Below are 15,637 nucleotides of genomic sequence, written 5' to 3'. Positions count from 1 at the left end.
TACTGAAAAAGGTAGTGAGTTTAATTTTAGATATACTGAGTTTAAGATGCCGGGTTTGAAATGTTTATAGGCAAGTAGCAATAAAAGATGATGCTTGGGAGAGAAAATGAGGCTGTAGAGAGATCTAAATATATATATATATATATATATATATATATATATATAGAGAGAGAGAGAGAGAGAGAGAGAGAGAGAGAGAGAGAGAGATCTAAATATATATATATATATATATATGTATATATATACACACATATATATATGCAGAAAGACAGATCAATTAATAGATACAGACATTTAAATATAGATAAATCAATAGATATATCTGTATAGATAGCAAATAGATCTAAATATAGATAGATTATATAAAGACAGATCAATTGATATAGATAGATCTAAATATAGACAGATCATATTTCAATAGAGATAGCAGTCAGATCTAAATATAACTAGATAGATGGATTAAGAGCTAGATCCTATAAGTCATCTAAATAGAGATTATAATTAATTTCATGGGGGTTGATGTGATTACCAAAAGAGAGAATAGAGAAAGTGCATCGAAGAGGATCTCAGACTATGGGTGTGAAATATAGTAAAGCATAATATGTTTATTACTTTAACTGAACTGGTTTTTTTCCCCTTTGGTATTCTGTCATAAAGAATGGCTTTTGGAGTAGGAGGAAAGGAGAGTGATACGATGGGAAATCTAGGTGGATTAGGATAAAACCTTAGGGGAAGACTCAGGGTAAAGGAATGTACCGTAGATGAAGAGCCAGCAAAGGAGATTGAGAAAGAGTTGTCAAGCAGGTAGGAAGGGAACCAAGAGAGAGCACTACAGAGATGAGAGAATATCTATGAGGAAATGGTGGTCAACCACATCAAATATAACAGATAGGCTGTCACTGATTAAGACTGAGAAAAAAAAAACATCAGATTTGGTGATTAAGAGATCACTAGTGACATTCGAGGGAGAAGTTTCAACTGAATGACGAGGTTGGATGCCAGATTGCAAAGGGTTTAAAATTAAATGAAAAGAGGAAAAAAGTGTAGACAACTTTTTTTCCCAAATTTTCCATTTTTAAAAAAATGTTTCGTTACCATTTTTACCTCTCCCATCCCCTAAACTGAAAAAAGAAAAAGAAAATGACAACTTTTGTAACAAATAAGTACACTCAAGCAAAACAAATTCCTATATTAGCCAGACATAAAATGTATGTCTAATTCTGCATATTAATCAACCATCTCTCTCAGAAAGTGAAGAATATTCTTCATCACTGCTCCTCTGGAATCATGATTAATCATTGTGTTGATTAGAATTCTTAAGTATTTCAAAGTTGTTTGCTTTTACAATATTTAAGTTATTGTATAAATTGTTCTTGTTCTCACTTCACCCTGAATCAATATAGAAATAATTTTTCAGAATTTTGACTGAGAAAGGGAGAAAAGATATAGTAGTTTGAGGGAATGGGAAGATCTATTGAAGGTTTTCTTTTTAAGAATGGGGAAGGGCTTGAATATGTTTGAAGACAATAGGAAAGGAACCAGTTTATCAAGGGAGAGGTTGAAGATTTTAGGGAGGGGGACAATTGAAGATGCAGTCAGCCTTGGCAAGGAGAAGAGCCACCTCTTTGTCAGGCACTGGAGGAAAGGAGGAGAGAGTAGATGATAATATTGAGGCATTTTGAAAAGAACAGAATGAGATGAGTTCTTATCAAGTCACCTCAATTTTTTCCAACTCTTATCATTTTGTATATGATAAAACAGTTTCACAGAGAAGTAATTTGCCCCAAATCATATAGGTAATAAGTAGCAGAGTGAGGATTCAAAACCAATGCCTCTGACTCTTTCCATTACACCATCTCTAGAACTTTCTCTAGGTTCTCAAATATTATGCCAGCAAAGATTAAGCCCTAGCAGGATCTACCAGATGATTCAAAGTTTCAAGGACAGTCTCAGGCTCATCATCATGACGTTCGCCATCAGGTGATGAATTGTTTGGCCGAGTCAACCCAGGAAAACAAATACCAAAACTTGTAGGTAATTGCGTACTTTAATCAAGCTCCTATAGATACTCAAATTCCTAAGCACAATCATATTCTGAACTTGCCCTATTTGATCAAGGGAGAAAGTCATGTGTTGGGGGCTTAAATTCTCCTTGCTCTGAAGTCCAACACTCTTGTTACTGTGTAACTATGGACAAGACAGAATTTCTCTGACTCTCAGTTTCCTTCTCTGTAAAATGAGGTGATTGAGAGACAACAGTAATCTCGAAATAGAGAAGCTTAAATCTTAAAGGTCACATCATAAAAAAATTAGAAAAGATGAGGTACCCTTCATGGCTATAGCTAGGGAAAGAATTCTTAACCAAATAAGAAATCTGAAGTAATCACAAAAGATAAAAGAATTAATTTTGATTACATGAAATTGATGTGCTTCTGCACAAAGTCAATGCATCTATGATGAGAAGGAAAGCTATCAAATGAGTAAAAGATCTTCCCCTCGAATATTTCTGATAAGGATCTAATATTTAAGATATCTAGAGAACTATTACAAATATATAAGTCCAGAGCTATTCCCCAGCGGATAAGTAGTTCAATGGTGTGAACAAACAGTTCTCAAAAAATACAAACTATGAACAAACACACTGAAAATTGCTTCTAATAACTAATAAGAGAAAAACAAATCAAAACAACTCCGAGATTTCACCTCAAACCCAGCAAATTGGCAAAGATGACAAAAGATGGAAATAATTAAAGTTGGAAAGGCTACAGAAAGAGAAACACACTAGCCCACTGTTGATGGACTTATGAATTGTTCCAAAAATCCACAACAGCTTGGAACTATGTCAAAAAAATATTTTGGCTAAATATTTTTATTTGTTTATATTTAAATATAAACATATTTATAGCTAATATAAATATTTATTTAGATAATATTTATATCACTTGACCTAAAGATCTTACTATTAAGCATACCCCAAGGAGGTCAAAGACTGAAAGAAAAATTCCGTATATCTCCCAGATATTGATGGTAGCACCTTTTCTGGCAGCAAAGAACCAGAAGTGAAGTAGGTACCCATCAACTGGGGAGTAACTAAATAAATTGTGGGGCATTCGTGTAATAGTATATTCCTATACCATAAAAAGTGAGAGATGTGAACAATTGAGAGTAGCACGGCACCTTAGCAAATGTCGAATGGCAAGAATATGAGATGTAGAAATGAGGAGGAGTGTATCCCAGGTCTGGGGTGTGGATTATAAAATGATCAGAGGTAGGGCATAGAATGTTAAGACTGAAAACAGTTGATATACAAGTTTGGCTGGAACACAGAATGTAGGAAGGGAGTGATATTAGTCCCAAATGTTAGTCAGGAATAAGGTTGTGGAGGACCTTAAATGCTAAATGAAAGAGTTTTCTGTTTCATTTGACCCACAGTGGGGAACCACACAGGGTTTTTGAACAAAATAGTGATGTGCTTAGATCTTAACGTTAGGAAGAGTATTTCTGCAGCTATGTGGAAAATATTTTGGAGAGGGAAGAAAGGGGAAGCAAGGAGACCAATGAAGTGATTATTACGATAACCCAAGTGGGAGTTGATAAGAGGTAGGATTGTGACACCATCATCAGTCATACAGTTTGTGAGCATCAGAGCTACCATATTTTGATGACATATCCCTTTACGTGAAAAGTGTCAAATGGCACAACCAACTAGCTTTCTGCCAACAAGATTAAAATATAATTAGGAAATATTTAACAAAATAAATAAAGGTACAATAGACCATAGATCATGTTAATATATGGTTTTCTAAGTCAACATGTAGCTTTTAGAGATGCTTATGGATAGTTTAGTGGCCCTCTGTTTAAGTCTGATGCCACTGTTTTATACTATCCACCATTAGTCACTAATTCAGCAATCTAGGGGAGCAATGTTGAGGGCCTGAACTAAGGTGGTAATTGTATGAGTAGAGAAGGGTTTTGATGCAAGAACTATTGTGAAGGTAGCAACACCAGAATTTGGCAAGTGGTTGGATATGAGGGGTGAGGGTAAAGAAGGAGTCCAAAGTAACATCATACTGAGATTATGAACCAGATGCTGAGAGTGATGATAATGCTACTGAGAGTGAATGAGAGTTACAGAGTGTGGATGGGGAGAAGATACAATGCATGTTGTAAGGGGAGAATAAGAGAATCAAAGGAAGTTTGAAGAAGGACTGGTTAACATTTCAACAGCACTTTAAGGTTTGTAAAATGTCATGTGTCAGGTGTTCTTAGATTTTCAAGGGACCATGAACTTAAATGAGGAAAATGACTTCTTTAGTTCACTACCCTCTGACTGAAATTAAGCATTTACTTCAGTTATGAATGTAGACAACAAAGCACAGGATTGGGCTTTACCACACTGTCAACACAAAAATTCCAATACAAAAAGCTTAAGAATCCCTGCTTTTGGGCTGGTTCAATATTAGGGAAACAATTAGCATAATTGACTATATCAATAACTAAATGAACAAAAATCATATGATTATCTCAATAGATGCAGAAAAAGCATTTGATAAAATTCAACACTCATTCCTATTAAAAACACTAAAGAATATAGGAATAAATGGACTTTTCCTGAAACTATTCAGTAGCATCTATTTAAAAGCATCAACCAACATCATATGTAATGGGGACAAACTAGAATCATTCCCAATAAGATCAGAAATGAAACCAGGTTGCCCACTATCACCAAAAAGAGAAGAAAAAGAGATTCAAGGAATTAGAGTAGGAAACCAAATTGTCACTCTGCAGATGATATGATGGTATACTTAAAGAACCCTAGAGAATAAACTAAAAAACTACTAGAAACAATTCACAACGTTAACAGAGTTGCAGAATACAAAATGAATCCACATAAATCATTAGCATTTTTATATATTACCAACAAAGTCCAACACCAAGAGATACAAAAAGAAATTCCATTCAAAATAATTGTTGATAGTATAAAATATTTGGGAATCTATCTTCCAAGGGAAAGTCAGGAAGTATATGAACACAACTATAAAACACTTTCCACACAAATAAAGTCAGATCTAATCATTTGGGAAAATATCAAGTGGATAGGCCAAGAGAATATAATAAAAATGATAATACTACCTAAATTAATCTACTTATTCAGTGCCATACCAATCAAAATCCCAAGACATTATTTTACAGACCTAAAAAAAGTAATAACAAAGTTTTTCTGGAAGAGCAAAAGATCAAGAATTTCAAGGGATTAATGAATAATGCTAATGAAGGTGGCCTAGCTGTGCCAGACCTAAAACTATATTATAAAACAGCAGTCATCAAAACCATTTGGTACTGGTTAAGAAATAGAGTAGTCGATCAGTGGAATAGATTAGGTTCACAGGACAAAATAGTCAATAACTATAACAATCTAGTGTTTGACAAACCCAACGATCCCAGCTTTGGGGATAAGAACTCCTAGTTGACAAAACTTGCTGGGAAAATTGGAAACTAGTATGGAAGAAACTAGGCATTGACCCACATCTAACATCACATACCAAGATAAGGTCAAAGTGGGTTCATGATTTAAACATAAAGAATGATAGTATAAGAAAATTAGAAGAACATAGGAGAGTTTACCTCTCAAATTTGTAGAGAAGGAAGGCATCTGTGTCCAAAGAAGAACTGGAACTCATAATTGAATACCAAATAGATAATTTTGATTATATTAAGTTAAAAAGTTATTGTACAGACAAAACTAATGCAGACAAGATTAGAAGGGAAGCAATAAATTAGGAAAACATGTTTACATTTAAGGGTTCTGATAAAGGCCTCATTTCTAAAATATATAGAGAATTGATTCAAATTTATAAGAATTCAAGCCATTCTCCAATTGATAAATGGTCAAAGGATATGAACAATTTTCAGATGAAGAAATTGAAACTATTTCTATTCATATGAAAAGGTGCTCTAAATCACTATTGATCAGAGATTTAAGAAAACTCTGAGAAACCACTACACACCTCTCAGATTGGCTAAGATGACAGGCTAAGAAAAGGTAATGATGAATGTTGGAAGGAATGTGGGAAAACTGGGACACTGATACATTGTTGGTGGAGTTGTAAACAGGTCCAGCCATTCTGGAGAGCAGTTTGGAAGTATGCTCAAAAAGTTATCAAACTGTGCATACCCTTTGATCCAGCAGTGTTTCTACTGGGCCTGTATCCCAAAGAGATCTTAAAGGAGGGAAAGGGACCCACATGTGCAAAAATTTTTGTGGCAGCCCTTTTTATAGTGGCTAAAAACTGGAAACTGAGTGGATGCCCATCAGTTGGAGAATGGCTGAATAAGTTATGGTATATGAATGTTATGGAATATTATTGGTCTGTAAGAAACGACCTGCAGGACGATTTTAGAGAGGCCTGGGGAGACTTGCATGAACTGATGCAAAGTGAAATGAGCAGAACCAGGAGATCATTGTACACAGCAACATCAATATTATAAGAAGATCAATTCTGATGAACATGACACTTTCCAACAATGAGATGATTGATACCAGTTTCAATGATCTTGTGATGAAGAGAGTCATCTACACCCAGAGAGAGGACTGTGGGAACTGAATGTGGATCACAACATAACATTCTCACTCTTCTTGATGTTGTTCACTTGCATTTTGTTTTCTTATTCATTTTCTTTCCTTTTTGATCTGATTTTCTTGTGCAACAAGAGAATTGTATAAATGTTTACACATATTGGATTTAACATTTATTTTAACATGTATAACATATATTGCATTGCTTGCCCTCTAGGGGAGGAAGTGGGGGAGGAGAGGAAAATCTGAAACACAAGGCTATGCAAGGGTCAATGTTGAAAAATTATCTGTGCATGTTTTGAAAATAAAAAGCTTAAAAAAAGAATCCTTGCTTTCTATCTACCTTCTCATAACATCCCCAAGAGGTAGGTGCTATTATTATATTCATTTTTCAGACATGGAGTCTGAAGGTGAGAGAGGTGAATGGACATGCCTAGAGTCACACTGTAAATGTTGGAGGTAAGAATCAAACTCAGGTCTTCACAATTCCAAGTCTAGTACTCTATCCATTGGCCAAATGGTTGCAAATGAATTCCACTTTGGATATGTTCAGTTTGGCATGCCTGTGGGACATCAAAGAGTAGCCATCTAACAGAGAGTGGGCTGTAATATGGAGTGAGAGTTTAGGACATAGATTGGGTTGGATTTGTAGACTTGAAAATAATCTACATAGACATGATACCTGAACTCTTAAGAGCAGATAAGACAAAGAGAGAGACAGACGTAGAAAGAGAGAGAGACCGAGATAGAGAAAGAGAGTAAGAGTAAGAGGGAGCCAGAGAAACAAAGAGAGAAAAAGAGACAGAGAAAGAGAGACAGACACACAGAGAGGTAAAGAGATAGAGAAACAGACAGAGACAGAAACAGAGAAAGAGGCAGACAGACAGACAGAGAGGAAATATTCAGTAAAGGAGCCTGAGTAGAAGGTATCAGGTAGAAGAATGAAGAGAGGGAAAATTAATGGAAGAAAGAGAAAAGAGAGTGTCAAAGAGAAGGAACTGGTTAAGAGTATCAAAAACTGTAGAGAAGCCAAGACCTGAGAAAAGTCATTGGATTTAGTAGGTAAGAGATCAGTGGCAACATCTGTTTGAGATCTGAAGCCAGACTACAAGTGGAGGCAAAGTAATCCTCACATGGAGATGATTTTTTCTGGGAGTTTGGTAGTGAAAGGAAAGAGTGAGAAAAAATGATAATTTGTGGGATCAAATAAGGGTTTTGTAAGAATGGAGAAGAATGGGAATGGACGTGAGCATGTTTTATTGATAATGGAGAAAGAGAGGCAGCCAGATTGCTTAGTGGATAGACCACTGGGCCTGGAGTCAGGAAGATCTAGTTCAAATGTGGCCTCCGATACTTCCTAGTTGTGTGACTACGGGCAAGCCATTTAACCTCCAAAGGAAATGGAAAACCACCCTTGTATCTTTACCAAGAAAACTTCATGGACAGTATGGTCTCCTGAAGAATACTTTGTACTACTTATATCCAAAATATGTGCACTCTATGGGGTTGGTCAAGATCAATATTGAACTTCACATTTTCAGGGACTGCCTAAAAAGTTTCTGCATCCAAGATTTTTGCTACTGGATACCCTAGTTTTCAGGAATTTTTTCCTCCTTTATTTTAAACTTCAAATATACAAGGCTATTTCAGAGTGTATTTCTTTAAAAGTCAGATCCAGTGATCTAAACAATTGGCACGATGTTAATTGATCATGAGTTGATATAATAAAGATGACCAAAAAAAGACAAATAAATAAATAAATAAAAATAAAAATGACAATTCTACCTAAATTAATTTCCTTATTCAGTGCCATACCAAAAATTAATTTTTAGAGCTAGAAAAAATAATTTTAAAAATCACCCGGAAGAACAAAAGATCAAGAGCATCAAGGGAATCAGTCAGGGGGAAATATGAAGGAAGATGGCTTTGGAATGCCATTTCCCAAACTATATTATAAAATAGCAATCATCAAAATAATCTGGTACTGGCTAAGAAATAGTCATAGATCAGTGTAATAGAGTAGGTACACAAGACAAGTTAGTAAATGATCATAATAATCGAGTGCTTGAGAAACCCAGAAATCCAAGCTTTTGGGATAAGAACTTACAATTTGACAAAAACTACTGGGGAAACTAGAAAACAATTTGGCAGAAACCAGGAATAGACCAACATCTTACACCATATACCAAGATGAGGTCAAAATGGGTACGTGATTAGCTATAAAGGGTGATACCATAAGCAAATTAGGATGCCATAGAATAGTTTACTCATTGATCCAGCAATACCACTACTAGGTCTGTATCCCAAAGAGATTTTTCTGTAATGGAAAAGGTTTTATTTGCCCTAAAATATTTATAGCAGCTCTTTTTGTGGTGGCAAAAAGTTGGGAATTAAAGGGATGCCCATCAATTGGGAAATGGTTGAACAAGTTGTGGTATAAAATGGTCAAGGAATACTATTGTGCTATAAGAAATGACAAGCAAGATGCTTTCAGAAAAAGCAGGAAAGACATACAAACTAGTGCAAAGTGAAGTGAGCAGAATTAAGAGAACGTTGTACACAGTAACAGCAATATCATATGATGATCTACTATGAATGGCTAACTATTCTCAACCATACAATGATCCAAGACAATTCTGAAGGATGTACGATGAAAAATGCTATCCACCTCCAGAGAAAGAACTAATGGAGTCTGAATGCAGATCAAAGCATACTATATTTCACTTTCTTTGTTTTATAGGGGGTTTTTTGGTCTGTATTTTCTTTGACAATGTGACTAACGTGGAAATATGTTTTGCATGATTGCACATGGATAACCTATATCAAATTGCTTACCATCTCAAAAAGGAGAGAGGGGAAGGAGGGAGAGAATTTGTTGTTTTACATGTAATTGGAAAAAATAAAATGTTATTTAAAAACTAAAATAAATATTTCTTTGTTATAACTTTTGCTTGTTTGAATACTTATGTACTGATATCTCTATGTTCCTATGGTCAGTGTAAGTATGCAGATAATATAAGAAGTGTAGATTTTTCATCCCTAAAATGCCAGTGCATGTTCACGGTCTTCTTATTTTCAAATAGATGTAGATTGTTAGCCTCACTGTGAGCTCTGGAAGGCCTGAAGGTTCCTAAGATGAGGTTTTCTTGCTGGCCAAAAAGCTCTGAGAAATCACGCTTCATTGTTTAATACTTGTTGAGGAACTCACCTCCTCTGAGCTTTTTTTTTTTTTTTTTTTTGAAGGTAGCCCACTTGCCCTATTGAGGAGTGAGTGAGAGATTTCATTTGAATTGCCCTTGCAGTGGCAGAGACACACTGAACTAGATGCCCTTTGTTATAGATATCCTAAGTAAATCCATTTGGACCTCTGAAGGGCTTACTTATGGTACAGGGATCCCTGAAGAAATTATGATCTGTCCTGTGTAGAAAAGGGGTACCTAGAAATTGTATGCATCCAAGGTGGATGGCCTTACACGCTGAGAAAATCAGAGGCATTTTCACCCAGGGTACTTTGACCTGAGGAGTGATGGGGTAGCTTCCAATTGACCCTAGGTCCCTAATCCTTTTAGGGAAAGTCCCATGTGCTCTGGGATCTTTGTAGGGACTAAGCTCCCCTTTTCAGATAAATAGCTTGGTTTTCTCTCCTTTTTGAAATTGGTCAATGATTAAACATGGCCTTTGTGTTTGGGTCCAGAGGAGAGGGGCCTCTTTAGTGGGAAGGGGAGAGGGCAAAGTGTCCCAGTCCCCCTGGACCCAGTGCCAGTTTAGGCATAGCACTTGGTGCCCAACTAAGCCCTGAGTAGAGGAACCCCTTTGTAGCAAAGGGACAGGTTGAGGACATCAGCAATCCTTAGAGTCAGTGAGCCAGTATTGCTATGCGAACACCAAGCCAAATTGTGTTGGTTCCTCACCTGAAGGGTGAGGGGCTAGCTTCAGCCTCTATTTTCCTGTAGAGAGAGACCCCCATTCTCAGGGATCTTTAAGGTACCATCAGGCTTTCCCTCTGAGAAGGAAAGCTCGATTGTCTTTTTCTTTCCTTTCTTTATTGGTTTGGGTTGGATAAGGCCCTTTTGCTTGCAACAAGATAAGTATTATTCTATTAAAACTGTCAAATGATAATGGTAAGTTGTATCACTTTGTATTTGGAAGTATTGGAGAACGTTAATCATTATATTTTATTATGAATTATACCTTACAGACGTTCTTGAGACTCTTTAGTGCATCGGGGAGGGCATCTAAAAAGAATAATTCAGATTTTTCCCAAGTGATTAAAACAGCTATCCAGGATTTGGGACTATGGACTTTGCCAAACACACTCCAGGAGATTTGCTGAGGATCGCAAATATTAAAACTGGGGGGAAAGTGTAAGGGTGGAGGGAGGTCAATTGAATAAATAAATCAGATCTCTACACCCCTATCTAAAGTAAGCAATAAGATCTTGAAATATTAATCAGATAAAAACAGATCTCAGTTGTTCAGTAGGTGTGAAAGAGGCCTGAACACCTCTTTAGATGTGACAGAAAGTTTATTCATATTGGCCTAAGGACTTGGTCACACCCATCAAGCTATGGGTAATTGAAGATTTAAGTACACAGCAACACAGAGGAAAGGGAAGGGATTGTGGGGAGGAATTTTTTGGAGGAAAAGGAGTATCTCAGCCTTGGATTAGGTCCCCTCCCCATTCCTTGGTCAGAGGAGCCCCTTGTAGTTTAAAAGGGTCAGGAGGATTTTAGACTTCTCATTTTCCCAACAGCATCCTCATGTTGTCCCTAGGAGAGCAGCACCGACCAGTGTCTACACGCAGAGCCAAGGACAGAGTGGACAAGATGAGGAAAACAAATTCAAGCCTCTACAAAGAACCCAGAAAGCTCCAATATGTACAAGGGAAACTTCATGAGCACTCCATTAAGGGGAGAAAAAGACTTTCAGGAAGCGGGAGCTATCCTACTCGTTTGCCATATGTGCTCTCTAAGTTTGAATGCACTTTCCCCTGGCCTCTCTAGGTACCTATAGGAGAATGTCATGGACTTTTTTTTTTGGGGGGGGGATCCTTTTGTATTAACTATAACACCACAGCAAACACCCTTTTCTAAAAACAATTTACATCTAGTTAATTAATATCAATTGATAATCATAGTGGGAAGCACATTAGTGGGGGCTCAAGAGTGATATGACATGAGAAAACCATTCTCCGACTCTCAAGGCTAATCCTGAAGTCCTGAAGAAACATAGTAGCTGATCTCTAGTGATCCAGACTGCTAGTGGGAATCGTAGTTCCAGAATTGATGGTACATATACATTTTTAGATATGGTCAATGTGTTGTTTTGTTTTGCACCACTAGACTTATTGGCTACAAGGGAAGATTGTAGGGCAAAAGGTAAAGGCACTAGGAAATGAAAGTCATGTAAGGAAAAAAGGCATCAATAAAACATTTCAAAAGAAAAGGAAAGCAAAAGAAGTCATAAAAGTCACTGGAACTGGAGGAAATCACATCAGAAAACTGAGGCAGGTTAAAGCTTCCCAATATACAGTATTGGGATCAAGTTCATGAGCAGCTGCTATACTTCCAGCCTGAAAAGGCCTAGTCTTTAGACAGGAAGACCAAGTCTCAAAAGTGTATATGTATGGATGTATATGTATACATGCATGTATAAGTATGTATGCATATATGTATGCATATATGTCTAAATGTACCCACTTACCTATTCATGGTGATGGTGGTGATAAGGAGGAGGAGGAGGAAGAGAGGAGGAGGAAGAGGAAAATGGTGTTTGGGTGACCACTGAATGTTGTTGCCCTTGACAGAAAGGTTAAAGTTAAAAAGTGAGGGGACTTTAGGACAAAAAACAATGAACTCCATTTTAGCCTTCTTAGGCTAACGATGCTTATGGAACATCACGATGAAGATATCTGGCAGGAAGTGGGTGATGTTATATCTGCATAGGATTTTCTGCTGTAACTTTGGTATACTGAAAAGCATCAGAAGAGCTGAATTTGAATCCCAAGCCTGCTACAAAACAGATGTGCGACTCTGGGCAAGCCACTGGATCTCACTTTACCCCAGTGTTTTCTTATTAAAAAAAAAAAAACAGCAACAACAACAAACAAGCAAACCCATAAGTGACTAGATGGGTTTACAATGTGTAGAATATCTAAGTTAAAATCTGGCCTCAGATAACTGGATGATTTTAACCTTTGTCTACATCCATTTCCCCATCTGTAATATGGGGATAATAATACCAACTACTTCCCAGGGGTATAGTGAAGATAAAATGAGGTAATATTTATAAACTACTTCATAAACCTTAAAATGCCAGTGATGATGATGATGATGATGATGATGATTATTATCATTATGAAATGTACTGTCTCCACAGAGTTACTGTGAAGATCAAATGAGATAATATATTAAAGTGTTTTGTAAATCCAAAAACACTATATGAATTTCACTTCTTCTAACTTCTTCATTTTCTAAGTTATAAATAAATAAAACATTTTGGCTTTCTATTAAATAGCCTCAGTGATTTCTCTAGGGACTTCAAGTTCTGTAATTCAGTATGGTTCTGCGTATGTATGGTACCCTCCAGTGCCAGAATACAGCAGAGGAGTAGCAAATTCATGAATTATTTCTATTTACACTTCGAGTTCCAGAGCTGATTGCTTAAGGCACAGGTTCTGCCAAAATTAAAATTCTTTGGTAAATGAAAGCTGTTCATATTTTCACAAATAAGTTTCAAGTTAACACCTGCAACTAAGCTCAATGATTTCTTGTGCCTGTCCTTCTGAACAATTAAACAGACTAAATAAGTAGCCCTGAGAACAGAAGGTCAGACAAAACACACAAGTGATGAATTTGCCATTTGTTCTTCCCTTCTGTGGACATGGGCCTCTTCTTTTATCCTAAGTCTTGGGTTTGGACGATCAGATTCTAGAGCAGGAGGTGCAAATGTTAGCCAAAATGCTTGTTGAATTTGCAAGAATAAGTCCTAGGTCAATGAGGGGCAATGGAACCGGGGGAAGTGTGGCCTTTCTGGCTGGTATTGAAGTTCTACCTATCATGCTTTTGATTAGGATTTGCCCAGTTAGATCCAATGGCTCAGTCTTGCCCATACTCGTTCAAAACCATTTGGATGCATCCCATGCTACTGAACTTGGTCCACCCAACTCTCTGTCCCATCTCACCAAGTAGCTCATAAGGGGATCCTACTCGGCCAAGAAAGAGGCGGCCTCTGTTGGTTTCTGTGAGTGTTGCAGCCCAGATTAATTCCTCACCACTTGAAGTCCTACCACAGGGCTCTGGCAATTAGAAAAATCCACATCACTAATTAAAAGAGTTTGTTGGACTTGCTAATTAAAAGGTGTTATTTCCTCTTACTCTGTTCAATAATTTTTAAAATTAAAATGATTTATTAAAAACTTCATATTGAACATCAATACAACTAATTAAACCTACTTCTTCAGTAACTATTTATATTTAAATCAATTCATTTCAGTGCATAAAATATCATAGCTTCCTAGGCAACCTCTCTAAGTCTCCATCAAGATTCTTTTTTCATCATTCTCATTCAACTTTTAAAATATTTTTCACTGTAATGAAACTCTTTCCCCTTTAGGCTGCTATCATTTCCAAATGAGTTTCCCCTCTCCCCATAAAACCCTTCCTTATAACTAAGTATAAGCAAGAGAAAACAACACATTGGTCACCTCTGCCAAAAAAAAGCCTCATTCCACATCTATAATTCACCATGGGCCTAGCCAACCTGATTAGAGATTGAGAAAATACAAACTTACCCAGCCCCACTATCTCAAGTTGGCCTAAGACCCCAGACAAGACCATACTTCACTTTTATATCCATTCAGCCATCCACTTAGCCCATGGCATCTGGAAAGAATATAGCAGTGGGCTTCTCTATGGATCAACTAATCATCCCTGTGACTCCGCAATCTCAAACTCCCTTCCCTGGCCACCATCCCTTATCTGCTGTCTCTTCCTAGTAGTGAGAATAACAAGTATGCTCTGGCTTTCTCTCTCAGAATCAGAATGGCTACATCTGATCCTTTGGGTTCTACAGTAGCCTGAGGAGTTGGGGGGATATCTCTTTTTTCTGTGGCCATTAGTTTGACCATGAGCCAGTGCCAAAAGTATTCTTTCCCATCGTTTGCTACAGTTGCACCCCAGTTCCATTTAACCACTTAACATCAGGCGGCTTTTACAAAGGAATATGTACTTCAAAAATGTTGCTGTCTTGATTTTCTCACGAATTGGATTTAAGGGAGGCAAAGTTGAACCTCATCAGCCTCGTTTTTTCTTTCTGAGTCATCAAAGTCCAGTGGCAAGACAAAAAGAATAACTGGTACAGGGTGCAGTAGATGACCTTGGCGTCTTTGATGTCTGCCAAGCTCTAAGAGCTCCACGATACTTTCTTCAGCCAGTTGAAACAAATTGCTCTCATCCGCCCATTCTACTGGAGGAAGTCTTCATATGCTTGGAGTAAACATCCCTCTAACTCACCAATGGGTTTGTGCTTTGTTAGTTACCCTCAACCTAGTTTAGTCAACTGCCAAGATGGTTTTTTACCAAGGTGTCTCTGCTGTGCATGCTAAAGCTTCTTGGAACCACAGGTGAGAGTTGGGTGAATGTAGACAGTGAAAGTGGATGAGAAGCCCCACGAAAGGTTCAGCAAGCTCTCCCAGCAGAGGTGCTGGTCCTCCCTGAACACCCCTTATGCCCCATATACATCAAAAAGATAACAAAGTACAAACATTTCTATAATGCTGCAGGGGATATATTCTACCTTGTCCTGTCTTAGTCTCTGGAAGAGTAAGCTCACTTAGTTCAGTTCCTATATAAGCATCATGGCACCTAATTCACATCCAAAAGCAGAACTGCTGCTGGATGAGACCTTGTCTCAGCTGCTGCTGGGTCAGGATCCCGAAGGTCACTTTCAAATGTCACTTCTTATTCCTTGGGGATATCGGTGCCATGCTAACTATAAATCCAAATTGATTTCACTCATGAAAGGAAGGAGATGTGTTTGCTATAATACTTTGGACACAGG

Source organism: Sarcophilus harrisii, chromosome X (assembly GCF_902635505.1).
Source record: "Sarcophilus harrisii chromosome X, mSarHar1.11, whole genome shotgun sequence".
In the NCBI taxonomy this organism is placed as follows: Eukaryota; Metazoa; Chordata; class Mammalia; order Dasyuromorphia; family Dasyuridae; genus Sarcophilus; species Sarcophilus harrisii.
Note: the sequence above shows the minus strand (reverse complement) of the source record.